The 17,432-nt window shown below is 36.8% G+C and overlaps 1 protein-coding gene across 4 annotated transcripts in view; it reads right to left on the bottom strand.

The window, feature by feature from the left end:
• The window catches only part of LOC106934796 (synaptotagmin-2-like), a 61,667-nt gene that overhangs the window by 29,890 nt on the left and 14,345 nt on the right, over nucleotides 1-17,432 (bottom strand). The window lies entirely within an intron of this gene.

Raw genomic sequence — 17,432 nt, 5'->3', positions numbered from 1 at the left:
ACTAATTCAATCTCATTATTGTAACAGCAGTCTAATGAACATTTGGAAAAGTACAGAACATCAGTTTAAGTCACACAATTGTAAAACTTCAAAAATTATAATCTTTTTACAAAAGAATTATTACTTTTTTTGTTAATAACCAAAACTATAATTTATAATGGAGCAGGTGCCTATCATTTATAATAGATCTTATTTCATTTTGTATAATTTTAGCAGAATTAAATCCTTCCTCCTGCACGAAAAGCTTTTTAACAGAATATTTACTTAACTGGCTGATTTAACTAGCATTAACCAGGTCCAATACACTTTGACATTGGTAATGTTTAAAGAAAATTAAGCTGTCTGTCTCAATTGATCTTTGAGCATAAGCAGAGCATGCCCTCTTAAAGAATTATGCAAGTTTTCATATTTCTATGCTGCTCTTTCTGAGTAGCATGCTGGACCTTCATGAACATATCTGTATGGCCATGGCCAGACATACTGATTGTATTTCTCTCAGAAAATGTTTTAAATTGATAAATTCTAACAAAATGTTGCCAGTGTGCTTTTATGTAAACAAATTATTCCTACTCCTGAACTACTTACTGAACTATTTTCCAAGGACTTCCCTGTGTTTAGCTGCATCCACACTAATATTAACACTCCAGCATCTGTACAATGCTCTGCTCTCAGGAGTGAGCCTGTAAAACTGAACCTAAAGTTAATATATCCTGCATTTGAATGACAGTAACACAGTTTTGCCTTCATGCATAGTGTTTCAGAACTGCATAGTATATTTTAATATTGGGTTTTTTCCATTGAGACTCAATTCACCTGCCCTCTGCCCCACCCCCCCTAGAGGTTTGGAGTAAGATTACACACAAGTGGTCCTTACTTATTAATTACCGGTAGATTACTTCTCAAGTCAACTCATTATTGTTGATTTGATTAAGAATAGAGGCAGCCAGATTTTAATTTGTAAAAAATTTAACATTGTTATGTTTTGCTTCATAATTATGCTTTACTGTTGGTATAAACACCAATTAAGTAAAATCTATTTGTTGAGACAGAAAGACATGGCTTCCTGCTTCGGGAAGATCAGCTTTTGTCAAAGTGGATCTCAAAATAATAAAATAATTATCTATGGTCTAACAATAACATTTAACATTTCTAACATTTATTTTTCTTTAAGGTGTTGAATCTCAAATTTGCTGACTAGAGGAGCAACAGACATTTGTGGTTCCTCAAATTGTATTTGCAGTCTCAAATGTTTAGAGACTTTGTGTCTATTTGAGGCGCAATTTTCCCACTGTGCTTTATAAAATCAATCAATTTCATGACTCAGTAGACATAATTGAGTTATTGTAATTGTGTCATCAAAAACTTCCATTGGGGGAGATTTTCAAATTCATTTGTGCACTTCAGTGAAGAAAATGCCTGTCATCCCATTTAAATCCGCAAAGTTAGTGAGATTTTAGTTACGTACTTATTGTAATTCATATAATTTAACTTACCTATGTGTACACTGCAACAAAATACAAAAAAAACTATGTTTTCATAACCAGTATAAGCAGGCTTTTATTGCCAAAGAACAGCTTTAGGTACTCTTAGACAACAAGATGGCTGATCACAAAGCAATATATATATATATATATATATATATATATATATATATATATATATATATATATATATATATATATATATATATATATATATATATATAATCTTCATGGTACTAGGAGACAGGGGCTGTTTCTATCTGGCTTCACAGAGGAATACCTGCAGTCTTTGTAAAAACACAATGAAAATGTCAAAGTGAGCTGTTTGCAGCTAGCTGAGCGGTACCAGTGACAGGAAGGTGAAAAACAGTTCTAACGCTGCACCCTGAAAGAATCCAAGTGGCATTTCCTTAGAAAGAAGACCAAAAAATTCACAAAAACAAGGATGTTCAATTAAACAAAACAAGACGGTCAATACATTGCCATGAAGCGAGATGACTTAACAGCACATGTACGTGTTACTCCACAAGAACAAATAAAATCTAGAGTGATTGTAATTTTAGCAGCTGAAAGGAGCCACAGACTCTGATGTGCATCTTCTCAGATAGAATCACATTAAAGGAAATTGCCTCTTGGTGAACATAATTGCATCCTTCCAGACTTATTATTTATGGCCCTACGGGAGCAAACAATGCCGAGATGAAACAAGACAGAATTTTGCAATGACACGCAGGCTCACATAAGTGAGGCAACCTGTCAATGGAGTCAAATAAAAGCAAAATACATGAAGCCTCATCCACATATCGGTAAATCTGTAAAACTTTTTACGTAATCTATCAATGGTGGAATGAAACTGACAAGACAAAATAGGAGAACTGAGAAAAGTGACTCAAGAAAAGGATTCATGTTGATTTTCTGGCTGGAGACGTCAGCGGTCAGGAAATGGGAACAAAATCTCAGTGACTGTTCTCATAACCAACCTGCTGTCAGAGCAACAATGACAAACTCTGGAATCACTGGAACTGTGACAAAAACAAAAAAAAACAAAACAAAACAAAAAAAAACCTAGATGAGAAATCCAAGTTTACCTTCCCATGATGCATAGTGAGAAGAACAATATAGCTCACTGTTGAACTGCGGAAATAAATGGTATCTTTGTGTAACCAAGAGAGTATTACAGTAATTCAGTTAGGTTTACACAAACAACCGTAGGCGGTAATGACATATTAATATCAGGTCTTTAATTTGGCATTATCTTTTCACAGTGGAATGACTTCACAGCAAACAACTTCAAACTGAAAATCTTACTTCTGATGTTTGAATCTTTCGTGGCAAAATTCTCTAATCCACTAAGGATCAAAAATATAAATACATGCTAAAATATTTACATACACTCCACCTGGTATTTTGTAACACGTTCCTAAGTTACAGTGAAATAAATCACTTTATTTTTAGCCACTTTTAAGCCTCTGGAATAATTGTGACTGGACCTCTCTTATTGGTAATAGGGAGATCATTTGGGTTTCTCAGAACAGATACCAACCGCAGGTAAAACTGTTTGGATGGGGTTAAGGTTATCGCCCTTTCACAAGCTTGCTGTTTATCCATTAAGCTTTCTCTTATTCTTCAGGGAGGCTAGACAAAACACTGAAGAGGTTTTCACATTTTCACATTTTCACATTTTCAGCCCGACTCTGCTCACTTGGAACCAACAGTGAAGTCGGTTATAGGGTTAGAGAGGGAAGAGAAAGGGGGAAGGCTTTGATACCACGCAACTGTTACTACTGGAAAAGCATTAGAACTGAGTGTAGTTGAGCCACGCGGAGTAGTTACTAGTGGGAAAAGGGCCATAAGTTCAGTCGAACTTTAATAAATCTATTTTGGAGCAGCAACTTACTTCTTGGTCGATACCTTCTCACTCTATGCTGATATTAAGCCGGAAACGCTCATGCTCAGCAGTTTCAGATTCCTAGCAGGCTTGACCCGTGGTGGTTCATGTGTTGTTCCTGAACATCGGAATCATTGTACTTTCCTCTGAGGGCGACAGCTTGGGTCAGATGTCTACAATTAGGGTTTCTATTGAACAACACTCATCAAACTGGTTCTGAAATAAGCAAACTGAATTGAATTCAAATAAATAAAGTATGCCAGGAAACCCAATTGTTTAAAAAAAGAGTTTTGAAGCACTTAGTCTTTATTGTATCTTCATTCCACACACAAAAAATGATGTCTTTAAAGGAACGTAATTATTATGATAGGTGAGTGTATGTACAATATTAACTGCTAATAATGGGGAGAGGCCCTGCATTTATAATGCATTGACTCTGTGTTAATGTTGGCTTTGTACACTAACACTCTTAGAGTGGCTATGTTGTCTTAGAGTAGCATAGCCACTCTAGGACCCGATAAATGGACCATACAATGTCTCTGCTTTTGAGCAAGTTCAGCAGTAAAGGTCTGAATATTTTACTGGAGAAATTGATCAGATCTGATCTGTGATCCTTGTCTGTTTTTCGACAGGACTGAAAACACTTATGTTCATCATTTTGTCAGAAATGCTCTGGAATAAGTCCACATGTTTAAAGACTGCATCACAATTAAACCATGTTGTAGCTGTGGGGAGTTTTCATTTCAGCATTTATATTTAAAAATGACTCCCAACACAGTCCCTTAGATGTCTGTGCTGGTTGGTGTTTCTGTCTCTGTCCATGACTGTCAATTTGTTTCCCAGATGAAACAAACCTACAGCAGCAGTTCTGAAACAAAGTGTTTCTCTAATATCCCAAACTGATAAAAATACCCTGCAGCCCAGAAGAAGGAATCCTTTGATTAATATTTCTCTCTAAAAGTAACTGTTTAATTAAGAGTACCATGCAAGCCAAAGAACCGGAAAAGTCACGCAGTACCACATCCCCAGTTTTTCCACTCTTCAAGAAAACCACTGTGCATCTTCTCTGACAGCGCTCAAATTGCAGAGCCCCCTAAGAGTCCTGTGCTTGCTTCCTCTCCCTCTGTCTTAGTCTCCCATTCTTTCTCTTTCTCTCTGTCTCCAAGACACGTGGCTCTCCATGACTGTTGCTACCGGAGACTTTTGGGGGCTCTCTCAGCTGCCCAGGGTCTCTGGAGCGTGGCATATGAACACTGGAAGATGTGCATGTGTGAGCAAAGAGCTTTCCACGCAGGAGGGATCTGCCCCAAATTTAATCGCTCTATTGTGAGAATGGAGGGTTAGAGAGGGAAGAAAAGGGGAAGGGAAGGGAAGGGAAGGGAAGGAGGGAGGGAGGGAGCGGGGTGCCTGCTGAAATCCCACTGGCAGTGCTGCAATGCAGGGGTTTAACACTGAGCCAGAAGGTAGGCAAACACATTAAATAACTTGCCTTTGGATAATAGGCCCTTCTCACACAAGCATGTGTATGTGCAGACATACAAATGCTTGCATGCACAACACAGCAGCCCATGTTATCTGAGATAACTGCATGACAAAAACACTTGAAGGCAGATCCCGTGTTGTAACACGTCTTACCAGCTATTCTAAAAAAACATCTGCACATCAGGACTCAGTTAATTTGGTAGTTTAATATGAGAATATCAAAATAAAATAAAAAAAAAATTAAATTACCAATTTAATTCCTGAGCAGTAAATATTGTGCTAATTATCAGTATTGAACCAAAGAGAACAAGGCAGATGCAAGCCTTTAAAATTGTGACGTTTTTTATGGGTCAAATAGACTCAAACAATTGTAACAGCAGCTGCGCAGGGGGGCCCAAACAATTTTTTTTTTTGTCAGGGGGCCCACAATTCCTGGAGCGCCTCTGCTACCAGATATACAAATCCAGAGACTGAAATAGATTTTTTCTAAAATGTGAAGCGAGTGTGTCTTCGTTGCTCAGTCATTTTGAATGGGGAGTGTCTGTGAACAGCACATTTTGCCAGAAATAATCAGTTGGATCCAGATTTGTGCATTGATATTCTAACTTTCTGGATGATTCTAACACATGGATATGTTTTGATAGATTTAGCTGTGGCTGGACTTTTAATGTCGTTGCTCTCTTGTTCCAAAGTCTTTTGCAGGTTTTTTGTTTTTTCATCCTTTTTCCCATCATGTATATTTCCATCATTATTGATGTTTTTTTATTTTTTTTTATTCTGTCCCCTTTGTTGTTTTTTTTGTTTTATTTGTTTTGCCTGTTTTACAAAACTTATAGGTTTAATAAGCTACTGTTCTGCGTAGATATTGTGTAAATTGAATTCCTTTATTGGTGTTTGTTTGCATTTATTGTGCAAGTGACAAAATCTGACAATAAGATTTAATTAAATCATGACTCTGTCCAGTTCTGAAAAGAATCCACACAGCATAATGCTGCCAACAATATATGTGTGTCTTAAAGTTCATGAGTGGTTATAGTTTTCCTCTAAATATCACATTTTGAATTTCTAAAAACAGGGTTTTTTTTCCATTAGTGTTTCACAATAAACTGGGTTGAATATAAGTCAATGCTACAACACTGACATTTTTTTTAAAGAGAACATCTTCATAATTTTTTCTTCAACTTCACAATTATTACTTTTTCTCAGTGTTTTCATAAAATCCCACTCATTTAAATTGAACATTATCAATATAACTTGCAAAAGTGCAGCAACCTTAACAAAGTTGGACTCAGTTTATTAAAAGAAGGTAGGAAGGTCACTGTGGGGCTACTTTTCAGCCAATCCACTCTCACAGCGTACGAAGGTTGAAGAAGGTAGGCGATGGGACGTTCCTTAAGACAAAATGCTGACTGTGCCTTTTACATTTAGCAGAAATAATTATGTTGACTTCTGACAGAAGCCAGGAGTTAGGATATAAGGGAGAATTGATATTGTTGCTCATCAAATATTCCAGGGTATTATGTTAATTAAAATTTTATGTTTAAAATATACAGGTGGTGATTCTTATCCATGCTGACTCACGGAAAGCTGTTCTCTTGATGCAGGGAAACCCTCTGCTGTCCTCTGTGCTGACACGGTGCATCCTTTGTCAGTTTATATGTTTATAAAGAAGCCCCTTTAACAGTTTCAGAGGCTCTAAATGGCCCCCAGACTCTTCTGCCAGTTGGGTTAATAGGACATTTTTAGCTAGGAGGAGATTATACTGACAGGGTTCAAAAACAGTTTAACTGGTGGTGTTACTTTTTTCAGATTTGCAACAAAATATATCTATAAGTCTTCCATTTATAAGATATTTTGATCATTTTATACTATACAACACAGAGCATTTTTGCAGCCTTCAAAGTGTCTTCTTGCTTACAAAATTCAGCTATACAGATTCAATGAAATGTCTTTAGAGGCTCTTGTATGTACATGCTTTTTAATTTTGAGGTTAATTGCTGTTTTCACTCATTCTAAAGCCTCCATTATCTGTTTGGCTCAAGTGTCTAAATATTTCAATATGTACTTTATAACACAGTTTAAGTAGTTACCCAGTTGTGAGTAAATACTCACAACTGAGTACATAATGTTCGACAAAGAGTTTTAAATGTGATGTGATTGTTAAATCTGGTCGCATAATATACAAAGACAGAAACTTTAACAAGCCAAGTAGTGGTGCGATACATTCTGGGTTATAAGAGGCGTCTCCCACTCGGGTCCTTGAGAGTTGCAGTCTTGTAGGTTCTCTAAAAAAGCTGAATCAAATGAATGGCTTGTTTCCATAGTTACCAGGTCTTCGCCAAACTTGATGTTTTGCTGAAGAGCTAATGCAATAAACAAGTGCAATAAAAGACTTGAAATGCTTTGGTGCTACAAACATTTGGTGACTTAAAGAGGTTCGATATAACCAAGTTTAGGTGAGTAGTTTTATTCACGTAGGAATTTCCTGATATAAGAAGATCAACATACACATGTTCTACTTGGATGGTATGCTTTCCTGTCATTTCCATTTTGGAGAGTAGCTAAGTGAAATGGCCGTCTATGTTACAATTGTAGTCCAACAATTATATATTTTTCTGTCTGAGTGCAGATGCAATAAATGAAATGTGTGCTTAACCACACTCCAAAAATCAGAAAGCATTGTTTTCTTTCATAATTCATAAAACATTCAGATAATAAGGTCATGAATACAAATAAAGCAGTTAAAGGTCAATATGTTGTTCTCAAATGTCCATAATGTCACACAATACAAACAAAAATTTACTGAGGAAAACATTCAATATTTCATTTAAAATTTTGCTTAGAAAACATGACATCTGATTTTTTTTTTCCCCAGAAATGTAGCCCTAACTAGAGATTACATTCATTAAACCTTGTGAAAATCACATTTAATTTAGCAGAACAGGATAAATCTCATAAATCTCTTAAATTTAAAATGGCTGCAACAAATTAACTTTAGCTTCTTGCCCGGCAGCAGTTACAAACTAATTGTTCAATCAGATGTGTGACGCAGCACAAAATACCCAAAAGGAAAACGTCTGTTTGCTTTTATTCAGAGGGTTTCCATTTTATTTAAGTTGTCAAACCTTTTACAAGAGCAGTAATCTCACTTCACTTTTTTGGAACAACAGCAATTTTTCAAAAATGTACTGTCAATAAATCCTGGTGCACAGTGCCACCTTTCCTCTGGCAACCAGCTTCACTGGGAGACAGGACCTGTGTTTATGTGCCAAAATAAGGCAATTTGTCACCCGGTCCCAAAGAAACGGGCAACAGTAGGATCGAAACGGCACACAGTTCCAGATTAATTACTTCCATTTTTACCTGCCTGATGGATGAAACATGAAGCTACAAACCACGCCACACAGAGAAAAATGATTAAGGAAACCACAAATTGTGTCAGTTTAGTCTTTGCTCCTTACATACATCGGCGTTGTTTAGCATAATTTGCTGGCAGATCAACTTGAACACCGTGCATGTAGCACGTTATGGTAAATAATAAGCCAACTGTGAGCAAAGAGGGAAATCTTTGGAAGCAGAAAGGAGAAAAGGGAGCAGCACACAAAAGCATCCAGGACTCGGTGTCCCTGCATTGCACGGCTGCTGAAAAACAGTGTGACACGTGAAAAACAACAAACTCCCCAGGGACCAACGAACTCCAATAAATGTCAAATAGATTTTAGTAATGTGCTCTGCAAACAGCTACTGCAATTGGACAGTGCTTTTCAGCATAATAAATCATATTACCTTCTAAGGTCCATCCGTAGCTGAAGGAATATTTTATTCCCACACTGTCCACTGAGTGCTACATCTCCTTCCTTTTTGAGTTGCTGGTTTGTTAGTCTGAAAGGCCAGTACAAAACGACAACAGGCCTGTTATGAAACTGTAAAAGTTCCAGACGAAAAACTTGTAGGACAAGATGTTCTCTTTTGCTCCTTGTTATGCAGTCAAAGTTACTGTAGGACAAACGGCAGACGAGTGGACGCTCATGGGGATCCTTCACCTTCACATCAGCAGTGAGCCACCATTATCAGTCAGGCCCAAATCTTGGAAACCACTGTGCTATTAGTCAAACACAGATTGAGAGTGACAGCTCACCCCTGGTGATGATCTTCCTGTACAACATAAAACTTGACTTTAAAAGAACATTATTTTCCCAAAATATACAGCACACATGTAACTATTTAAGCAGGGTGACATACATGTTTAAGTGGACTTAATATTTTTTAAGATCTCTTTTTGCTGCAATTACATCTGCAAGTATTTGGAGTACGCCTACTAGCTTTGCACATCTAGATACTAAAATGTTCACCCATTCTTCTTTACTGAAAACCTCACGCTCAGTGAATAAGATGGAGATCGTATTTGAACAGCTTTAAGGTCCTTCCAGTGTCATTTCTGGCTAAAACATCCGCAAAACAAAAGGCTGCCACCACCACGTTTCAACATAGAAATAGTGTTTTACCTGTCATATGCTGTGCTTTCCAACTAGCAAATAATTTTGAACCCATATAAGAAAATTACATTTGACCAGAGCATCTTTGTGCACATCTTGTCTGTTCAAGACTGGCAAATACATAGTATGCAGCATTTTCCCGATTCTTAGGTGCAATGCTAAATAAATAAAACAATGCATCTTTTATCTTCCATCTCACACAAAGTCTGTATATTCTGAAGGCTTGTCAAATAAAAACGCAATATTGGAGTCTGTGATTATAGTGTGATACAATATGTTTTGCAAAGGTCAACACTTTTACAAGTTACTGTGTAATTTGTTGCATGTTTACAATAGGCTTTCCTTTCTTGTATGCTGTGCTTACAAGTGAGTAACAAGGTTTAGTGAGCTTAAGGTGGGCTTACTGTAAGTTGTTGCTTCCCACCTTGATGATCTCTCATTTAAATTCTTTATTTTCCAGCTCGTCTAAGAGTAAAATAGATTCACACAGCTTTAACACCACCTTGCTCTACGCTGAAAGACTCTCCACTTGTGTAAAATGCAGTTCTTTTTACTCACATTTTCAAACTATAGTTTTCCATAACACAGCTAAATTCTTTTTAAAAAATGGTCTCCTGATAAGTGATGGGAAGATTTGACCTAATAACACTGCAATATTTAACTGAGATAATCTGTAAAGTAGACAGAGAACCATATTTCAATTAAAGGCTCATTAAAAACTAAATTAGGCACTGACCCCTGAAAGAAACTTGCAGAGGGAAGAGAACAGACAGGTAGACATGAGGTTTCAAAACATCTATCTCTAATTAAAATATGAACTTCGGGTTTTGTTTCAAAGGTTTATTTAATTTCATGTCAACAAGAAATTGCCTCCAGACTACAAAAGCTCCTTCATAATGCTGCAATTTATTTATTTTTTATCTTGTTCCTAATTCTGAGCTGTTAAGAGGTTTCCTTTGCAAATTATCTCCTTGAGTTGCGCAATTAATCATTTATTATTTTTGTATTAAATTTTATTTTTCAGCATATATTCAGCTGCTTGGCGATTCTGATGTTTTGTCTTGCAATACAAAAAATACGTGAAATCAGTGATTTACTAAAGTATTCATGTCTCTTGATTCGTTTTACATTTTGTCGCATTAATGTAACAAAATAGAGTGAATTGTTTTAGGATCTTAGGTGACATACCTACACATAGTAGCAAATGATTGTGCAAAGGAAGGTAAACAATGCACAGTTCTTTTTTATCAATTCAAAAGTGTGTGATGTGGGTTTGTGTTCAGTCCCTTGAGTCAACCCTTTGTACAACCACCTTTACTCCAATTACAGACACAAGTCTTTTGGGATAAGTCGCTGCCAGCTCTGCTAAAAAATGTAATGTTTGCTCATGTTTTTGCTCAGTTTCAATAAAATTGCATGGGAAGTTTAAGTCATTTCTCATAATTTAGAGAAAAGTTGTCATGTAACAAAATGTGAAGAAGTTCAAGGAGTATGAATGTTTTTAAAATGCACTTTAATATCTACGGCAGGGGATTAGGGCCACTGGAAAAAAGAAAAAAGCAGTTTTTCGGCTGAGAAAAAAGTCAGAATTCTGATTTTTATCTCAGAATTCTGAAACTTCAGAACTGTTTTATTTTTTTTCCAGTGGCCCTAATCATCTTCTGTAAATATCAATATAATTGCATTTATAATTTTAAATCTCCAAAGCTCTCAAGAATCTGTAAATATCTGATGTTAATTAAATCCTAAGAGAGTGCACTCAACTGAGAAGTGATCAATTATTCACAACTGTCTTCATAAGTTGCACAGTGTCTCTGGCACATGAACTATCCATCCTTGACCCAGTCCTTTCATTATGGAACTCAGTCGTTTTAAAAATATAACCACGACAGAATGTTACACACGAAGATAAGAGGATGCAGGGAAGCCCCTGCAGCCGGCCAGCCAGAGAGCCAGCTAGTAGTCTTTTATCATCTGGCCTCACATAGCCCTGTAATCTGAGAATGGCATTCACAATCAATGCTGGGAGGGAAAGAGAAGACAAGACCAATCGATGCCTGTTAGAAACACTACGGTAATTGTGCACTTATCAGTTCAAAGCAGAAACCGCAATGAGTCTGAGTTGGTTGACCAAAAGATAAAACTTAGGTTGCTTATTTTTCTATTAGAATTTTAACTGCTTCAGTTTACCTGCTCTATAGAAACTAAATAGAAATATATTTTCAGACTGGTTATTGTGCAGCTGTTTCCCCAGACCTCATTTTGCACAACGTTATGGAGTATTCAGTTTAATAGAGGACTATCCAATTAGCATATTATGGGTCGAGTAAGGGAATTCTAGAAGAAAAACAGAAGAACTGTTATGTGCAGGACCCAAATTGACCGTTCTTATGGGAGTATATTTTGCTTCTACAGCAACAATAAAACAGGCAAATATGTGCTAGCGGTTGCTAATTAGACACGAAGTGTTGCTGAGGCAGATGGAGGAGCCATTTGTTTTCTGGGTGTTTGATCATAAACAAGCACATTTAACTAGTTAAACCTTCATACAATGCAAGTGGCAGATATAAAAGTAACAATATCCCCGGGATAACAATTTAATTCATTCAATGGGCAACATATCTTCCATAGAGTCTAAAACACAGTCGGTGTGTCTTGTCTTCATCCAGGTTGAGCAACTTATTCAACTGTACTTTTCGGATGTTTTATTCTGGACTAAATAGAAGCATTTTATTTGGGTATTAGTATTTTCAGTTGAATTATCAGAATATTACATTAAATGACGTATTTGTAATGCTTAATTGCAATGGCAATGGTGGCTGTAGTGGTTCTTGTGAAGAGCAGCTCTCTCGTTTTAGGGAATCCCTCTGCTGTCTGTGGATCTGACAATGTGCATCCCCTGTCAGTTTATATGTTTTTTTATGATGCCCCGTAACAATTTCAGAGGTTGAAAATGACCTCTGAACTTCACCGGATTGGCAGTTTAACTTTCATGTTACCCACCATTTTATCAGATTTGGGACCAAGTGGTGACAGGATTCCTGTCTGTCAGTCTTTTATTCATATGCTGTTCTGATTATTGGATATTAGCATCTGAGAGAACAGTCTATAAAGTGCTGATTATGGTAAGAAATTCTTACAGGATGAGAATATTCAGTACAAAAAAAAAATACCACCATATCATGGTATTTACACAAGACACAAAAACATGTTTCAGACTGTTGCACATAATGTTGGTAACATTATATGAAGTATTTATAACATATTTATCTATAAAATGTAGTTATCACTAGTTTTACTTTCATATGTGCTGATGAAAAAACAGAATATGACTACCCTCCAAATTTAGCAGCATTCTTTAATTGTTAAAAACATTAAACCTTGGATGAATGACTGGCATTAACTAGTTAATAAGGCAGACTACTTGCTTGTCTTTGTATTAAGCAAGAAAAATGTGTCTGCTTTTTGGCAGCTGACCAGCAGTGCACAGGTCTGCCACAAGTTTTTGTAATATGTTGAAAAATGTTGTCACTTGTGCACCTCAGCTCACACTTATCATTAGAGCAGCATTGCTGCAGAAGCAATGCAACAGCAGCTCAAATATTGCAGTGATTTCAAATGCTAACTTAAGCGCTACGCTAACCTACCCAATGCAGATGTTTTACACACCTATGGGTTGTGGGATGGTTAAAGTTGAAAGTAAAACTTATAACCTCATTTTCTGACTAACTCGGCTAATAATGTGGTTGCATGTTATTTTATAGACTGTTTGGCAACAGGTGTCCCTGACAGCAATAATACTTTACAGTTGGAAACAGAAATATTAAATGCTATGTATTCTGAATGTAAAAAATAAACACCGAGCGCCTGCATTACACCCAGACCAAAGCTCTAACATAAACTGTTAAGCAGACTGTGACTGCAAACTTGGACACTTGTCCAGTATAACTGGTTACTTGTTAAAAATTGCTCTGACTGAACCAGCCATGCTTAGGAGAATAGCTATGTTCTTGTAGTAAATGTCCAATGTACAATGATCAACACATATCTGTCATACTTTAATGGTATATTGTTGAGTATTTCATATTATGCAGGGTGGCTGACAGAAATAAGCCTCTGTGTCCTGCCATAATGTCATAGTGGATGCCCTGCTCAATTTTAAAAAAAAAGAAAAAAAAACACCACAGCTGAAAGTAGTCTGAACAAAATAGCATTTTTTCACAAACGAGAATTTCCAAAATATGGTGCAAAACCTGGAACTGTCAAACATCCCTGGCTGTTAGTGTCAGTTGGCACAAAAACACAAACAGTTTTCAGGGTTTGGCTGGTAAATATTACAATAGGTTCCTTTCTTCCTTGGCCAAAACACAAACTGAATCCTCCAAGACAGCCACATGGGTCCTACCATTGGTCCGTTTAGCCTATCAAATTATCCTAGCAGGATTTTGCCCGGCCAAGAAAAGCAAAACAATTAGGGCACAGAAAATGTCACTTTTGAAAAGGCAAACAATACCTGCAGCAGCCAGGGAAGCAAGAAAAATAACAGCTAGAAAAGTGAGCTGACATTCAGAAACAGTCCTAATGTGGTTTATATGATGCAGCAGATTTGACGGAAACTCCTTTATAGAATAAGCCAGTTCTCTTTAATAATAATCTTTAAGTCTTTATCACTGCCCAGCACTGTCAAGTTTAGAAGCAGTCAGAGAATTACGACATTACATTAAGCCAGATTTCACAATAAAACAAACAATAATTTTCACACTTTACTACCTCCCAGAAGACATGAGCTACTGCTCTGAGAATTAAAAAGCAGGCAGCCTTGAAGAAACACATAACCTATTGCAAATCTCTCCACTCAGCTGGCAATATGTTAAATCTAGCACAGGCAACTGACAGGATTCCATCAATTATTCAGGAAAAGAAATGCTCGCTAAAAGTACGGCACCCTCTGGCTCCACAGCAGTAAATCACTGTATAGCGCACCATTTGCTGCACGTCGCAGTCATCGGTTTCTGTGTGCACAGGAGCACGCTGCAAAATCGGTCCTGAAGTTTTGATTTTTATTGTCAGTGATTGATTAGAAGGTTACAATTAAAATACTGTGAGAAGAAGATATGCTCACATCATAGTTGTTTTGGATATCTAAAATGGGGGTGTTATGCAAAATTTGCTCTTTGATCATTTTATCATTTTAATTTTAACAAATCCCTCATGAAACATATTTGGAAAGTTGCTTTTGATTCTTTCATGCATGTTTGATAAATCCTTGAATACCCCCCCACCCCCCCCGGCATCCATTTGAGAATGCCTAAACGTTTGCTCAAGCGCCACCTATTTCCACAAAGCTCCTCCTTGAAGCTGAAGTCTCCAGCCAAGCTTCCGCCTCACAAAACACCCCATCCCCACCCAGCTCCTCCAGACTAGCAGCTGCGGCTAATGCTAACATTACTAATGCAAGGTGACATTCACCCTGTCTTGTCTGCTGAGCTTCTCATACAAACTACTTCTCAGTCCAATGCTTCTAAGAATGGTTTCAAATGGCTTAATGACAAAAAATGTTGTGACAACGTGCTGATGGCAGTGTGTCAGTAGAATAGGAGCTTCTTAAAGAGACAGTGGCCCAATTTCTATGTGCTAAATCACATCAAATTTCTTTCCAGTCATGTTTGATATATACAGCATTTTTACAACAACTGACAGTAACATAGATTCTCAATTGTATTATAAAATAGTACTACAGTATTATGTAATATGGAGAATACTGTCCTTTTAATTTACTCATGGCAAAATGTGCCATGTTCAGACTTCAATAACACAAAGCTCTCCTTCTCAGAACCAAAGTTCTGCTTGACAAGTCGCTTAGAATACCTAATTCAAGTTTTGATCATTAGTAAACACATGAACAAGACATTCATCACGTTTTTGTACAATAGAATCAGTCCAAATAATCTTCAAACCATGTTGCTGAAAGGTAAAGCTCATTACATCTTTAACCCCTGCAAAGTGTTTTTGGGTAAACCTTGTTACAAACAGATTAGCAAAAACACAGTTGTCAGGGCAGAATGACTTGTTCTTCTGGCACGTTAGCCATTTCCCAAACTGAAATGAAAGAAAATGAAGCCACTGCAGTACTCATTATGTTCTTGATTAACTGCTATTTTGGCATGTCAAACTCAATATCATGCTTTGTCATTCACCCTGTCAAAACTGCGGCTCATCTCATTATTTGCACTGTGTTGTTACATGTTTTGGTGTCGCAGTGTGAGTCACTCCTGCCACATTTTACCCATTCTGTCAGTTTCAAAGTACTTTCCAAAAAAAAAAAACTTTGCATGACCCCTAAATGTCTGATAAATCAGTAAATGAACTGCTTGTTTGTGTCATAATGCTTCTCGAATAAGGACGAGTCGAATCAGCAGGCCTTATGGAAACCTTCTCTGGGTACTGTTTAATCCTCTGGTTTGAAATCTCTCAAGGAAAACTGCAAAATATGTAAGAGGACATGGCAACTTCTCTATCCTGTTCATATGCGAAATTTTCTTTAATTTATGAGTGTTCAAAATATTATTTAAGTGTACACATCTGAATACTTGATGCCACTATTATTTTGAAAGATATCTCGCTTTCTCCCACCAGCACCTAGTGGCAACACACTGCTAACCTTACTGCCACAAGGGGATAGTAATTCCCAAAGTTGTGTGACAACCACTACAATGCTTTTCAAGACAGGAGGAGTATGTCATCTGACATCAAACATCCTGAAAAAAAGCACAGGATGTGAGAACACCTAAAACTAGTAACTACTTTGACGTGTCTTCTGTCACTGGACAGTGTTTATTAAAAAAAATACATAAGCCCTTGAATTTTGAGTATGATAAATTTATATCAGCATCAGTATTGCAATCTCATGCATATGTTCAGATATTATGTTTGGAAACGCACTGAGATAGCTCAGCAACAAGAACTAGTTTGTAGTGCCGACACGTTCCAAATTTCCATCAATATTGAATAGGCTAAAGGGCACAGAAAATACACTGTGTCTTATTCTATGTGTGTGCCTGTTGTGTGTGGAGGGGATGATGAAAGGGTCCATACGATACTAAAAAGGAACCTTGATTGTAAAATCTTGTCTCATGCAGATCATGTAAATGTGTTGCTTGAAGAAAAAATGTGTTTTCCAGCAGTGAGTCAAAGAAATTCCTAATTTCTAATATCTGCAAACAGAAAATAGGCTAAATGTAATGTAATATAGTGTAGCTTGTCCAGAACTCCATAGCTTAATTTGTGATTTTAGCATAAACTCTCATTAAAAAACCCATTGGGTAAGTTTTTTGGTTCTTTGAGCATAAAATAATACTTTTTCTTTTAATAACCAAGTGAATCAGTAAACTAAGTTCTGAAATTACCTTTTCTAGAAATATTGCAAGGTTATCAAAAATAAGGTGTTCTTTTTGCCACCTTTTAAAAGCTACAGCTTTATGTCTGTAAAATCCTACAGAGTCTCAAAGTTGAGCTTGCAGTAGAAGCTGGTGAACACATAATGCACATTTGACTTTTGCTTCAGCTTAACTTTTTAATTTGAATTCCTTTATTCTGTAAAATGAAAATGATGAGGCTGCAAAAAAAAGTGTTCTTATGAAAAGATCCTGAGGCTTTTCGGCAGCGTGCCAGAAGCTAGATAAGGAGGAAAATGTCAGTTGGAGTGTTTGTATGAGCCACTCTTTAATTCACTTTTTTTTTTTCTCTGTGCTTTCAGTCTGAGAACAGCACAATCAGCTCGGCACCAGAGGTCCATTTAGCTGTCATAGAGCCGTGGCAGCGGGGAAACCCAGTCAGAAGCAGGTCAAGTCTGCCAGCTGACATGGAGCCAAGATAAGATGTTGTCCAGTTTCCACAATTTCTCACTCTCTGTGATGTTTAATTTATTAGAAGAAAAAAAAAAATCCAGAAGAGAGATGATAGTCTAAAGTTGAACAAATATTAAAGCACATTTAAACTAGAAGCCTGGTAAAGATGTGTTAAAATCCTCAGAGTAATTTAATCTCTTATTGTAGGGGCCTAATTTCATACTAGTGAAATAAGTTT

Source organism: Poecilia latipinna, unplaced genomic scaffold (genome assembly GCF_001443285.1).
Source record: "Poecilia latipinna isolate Pla-1442-1.1 unplaced genomic scaffold, P_latipinna-1.0 Scaffold70, whole genome shotgun sequence".
NCBI classification, from domain to species: Eukaryota; Metazoa; Chordata; class Actinopteri; order Cyprinodontiformes; family Poeciliidae; genus Poecilia; species Poecilia latipinna.
This window is presented reverse-complemented; position numbering and strand designations above follow the sequence as displayed.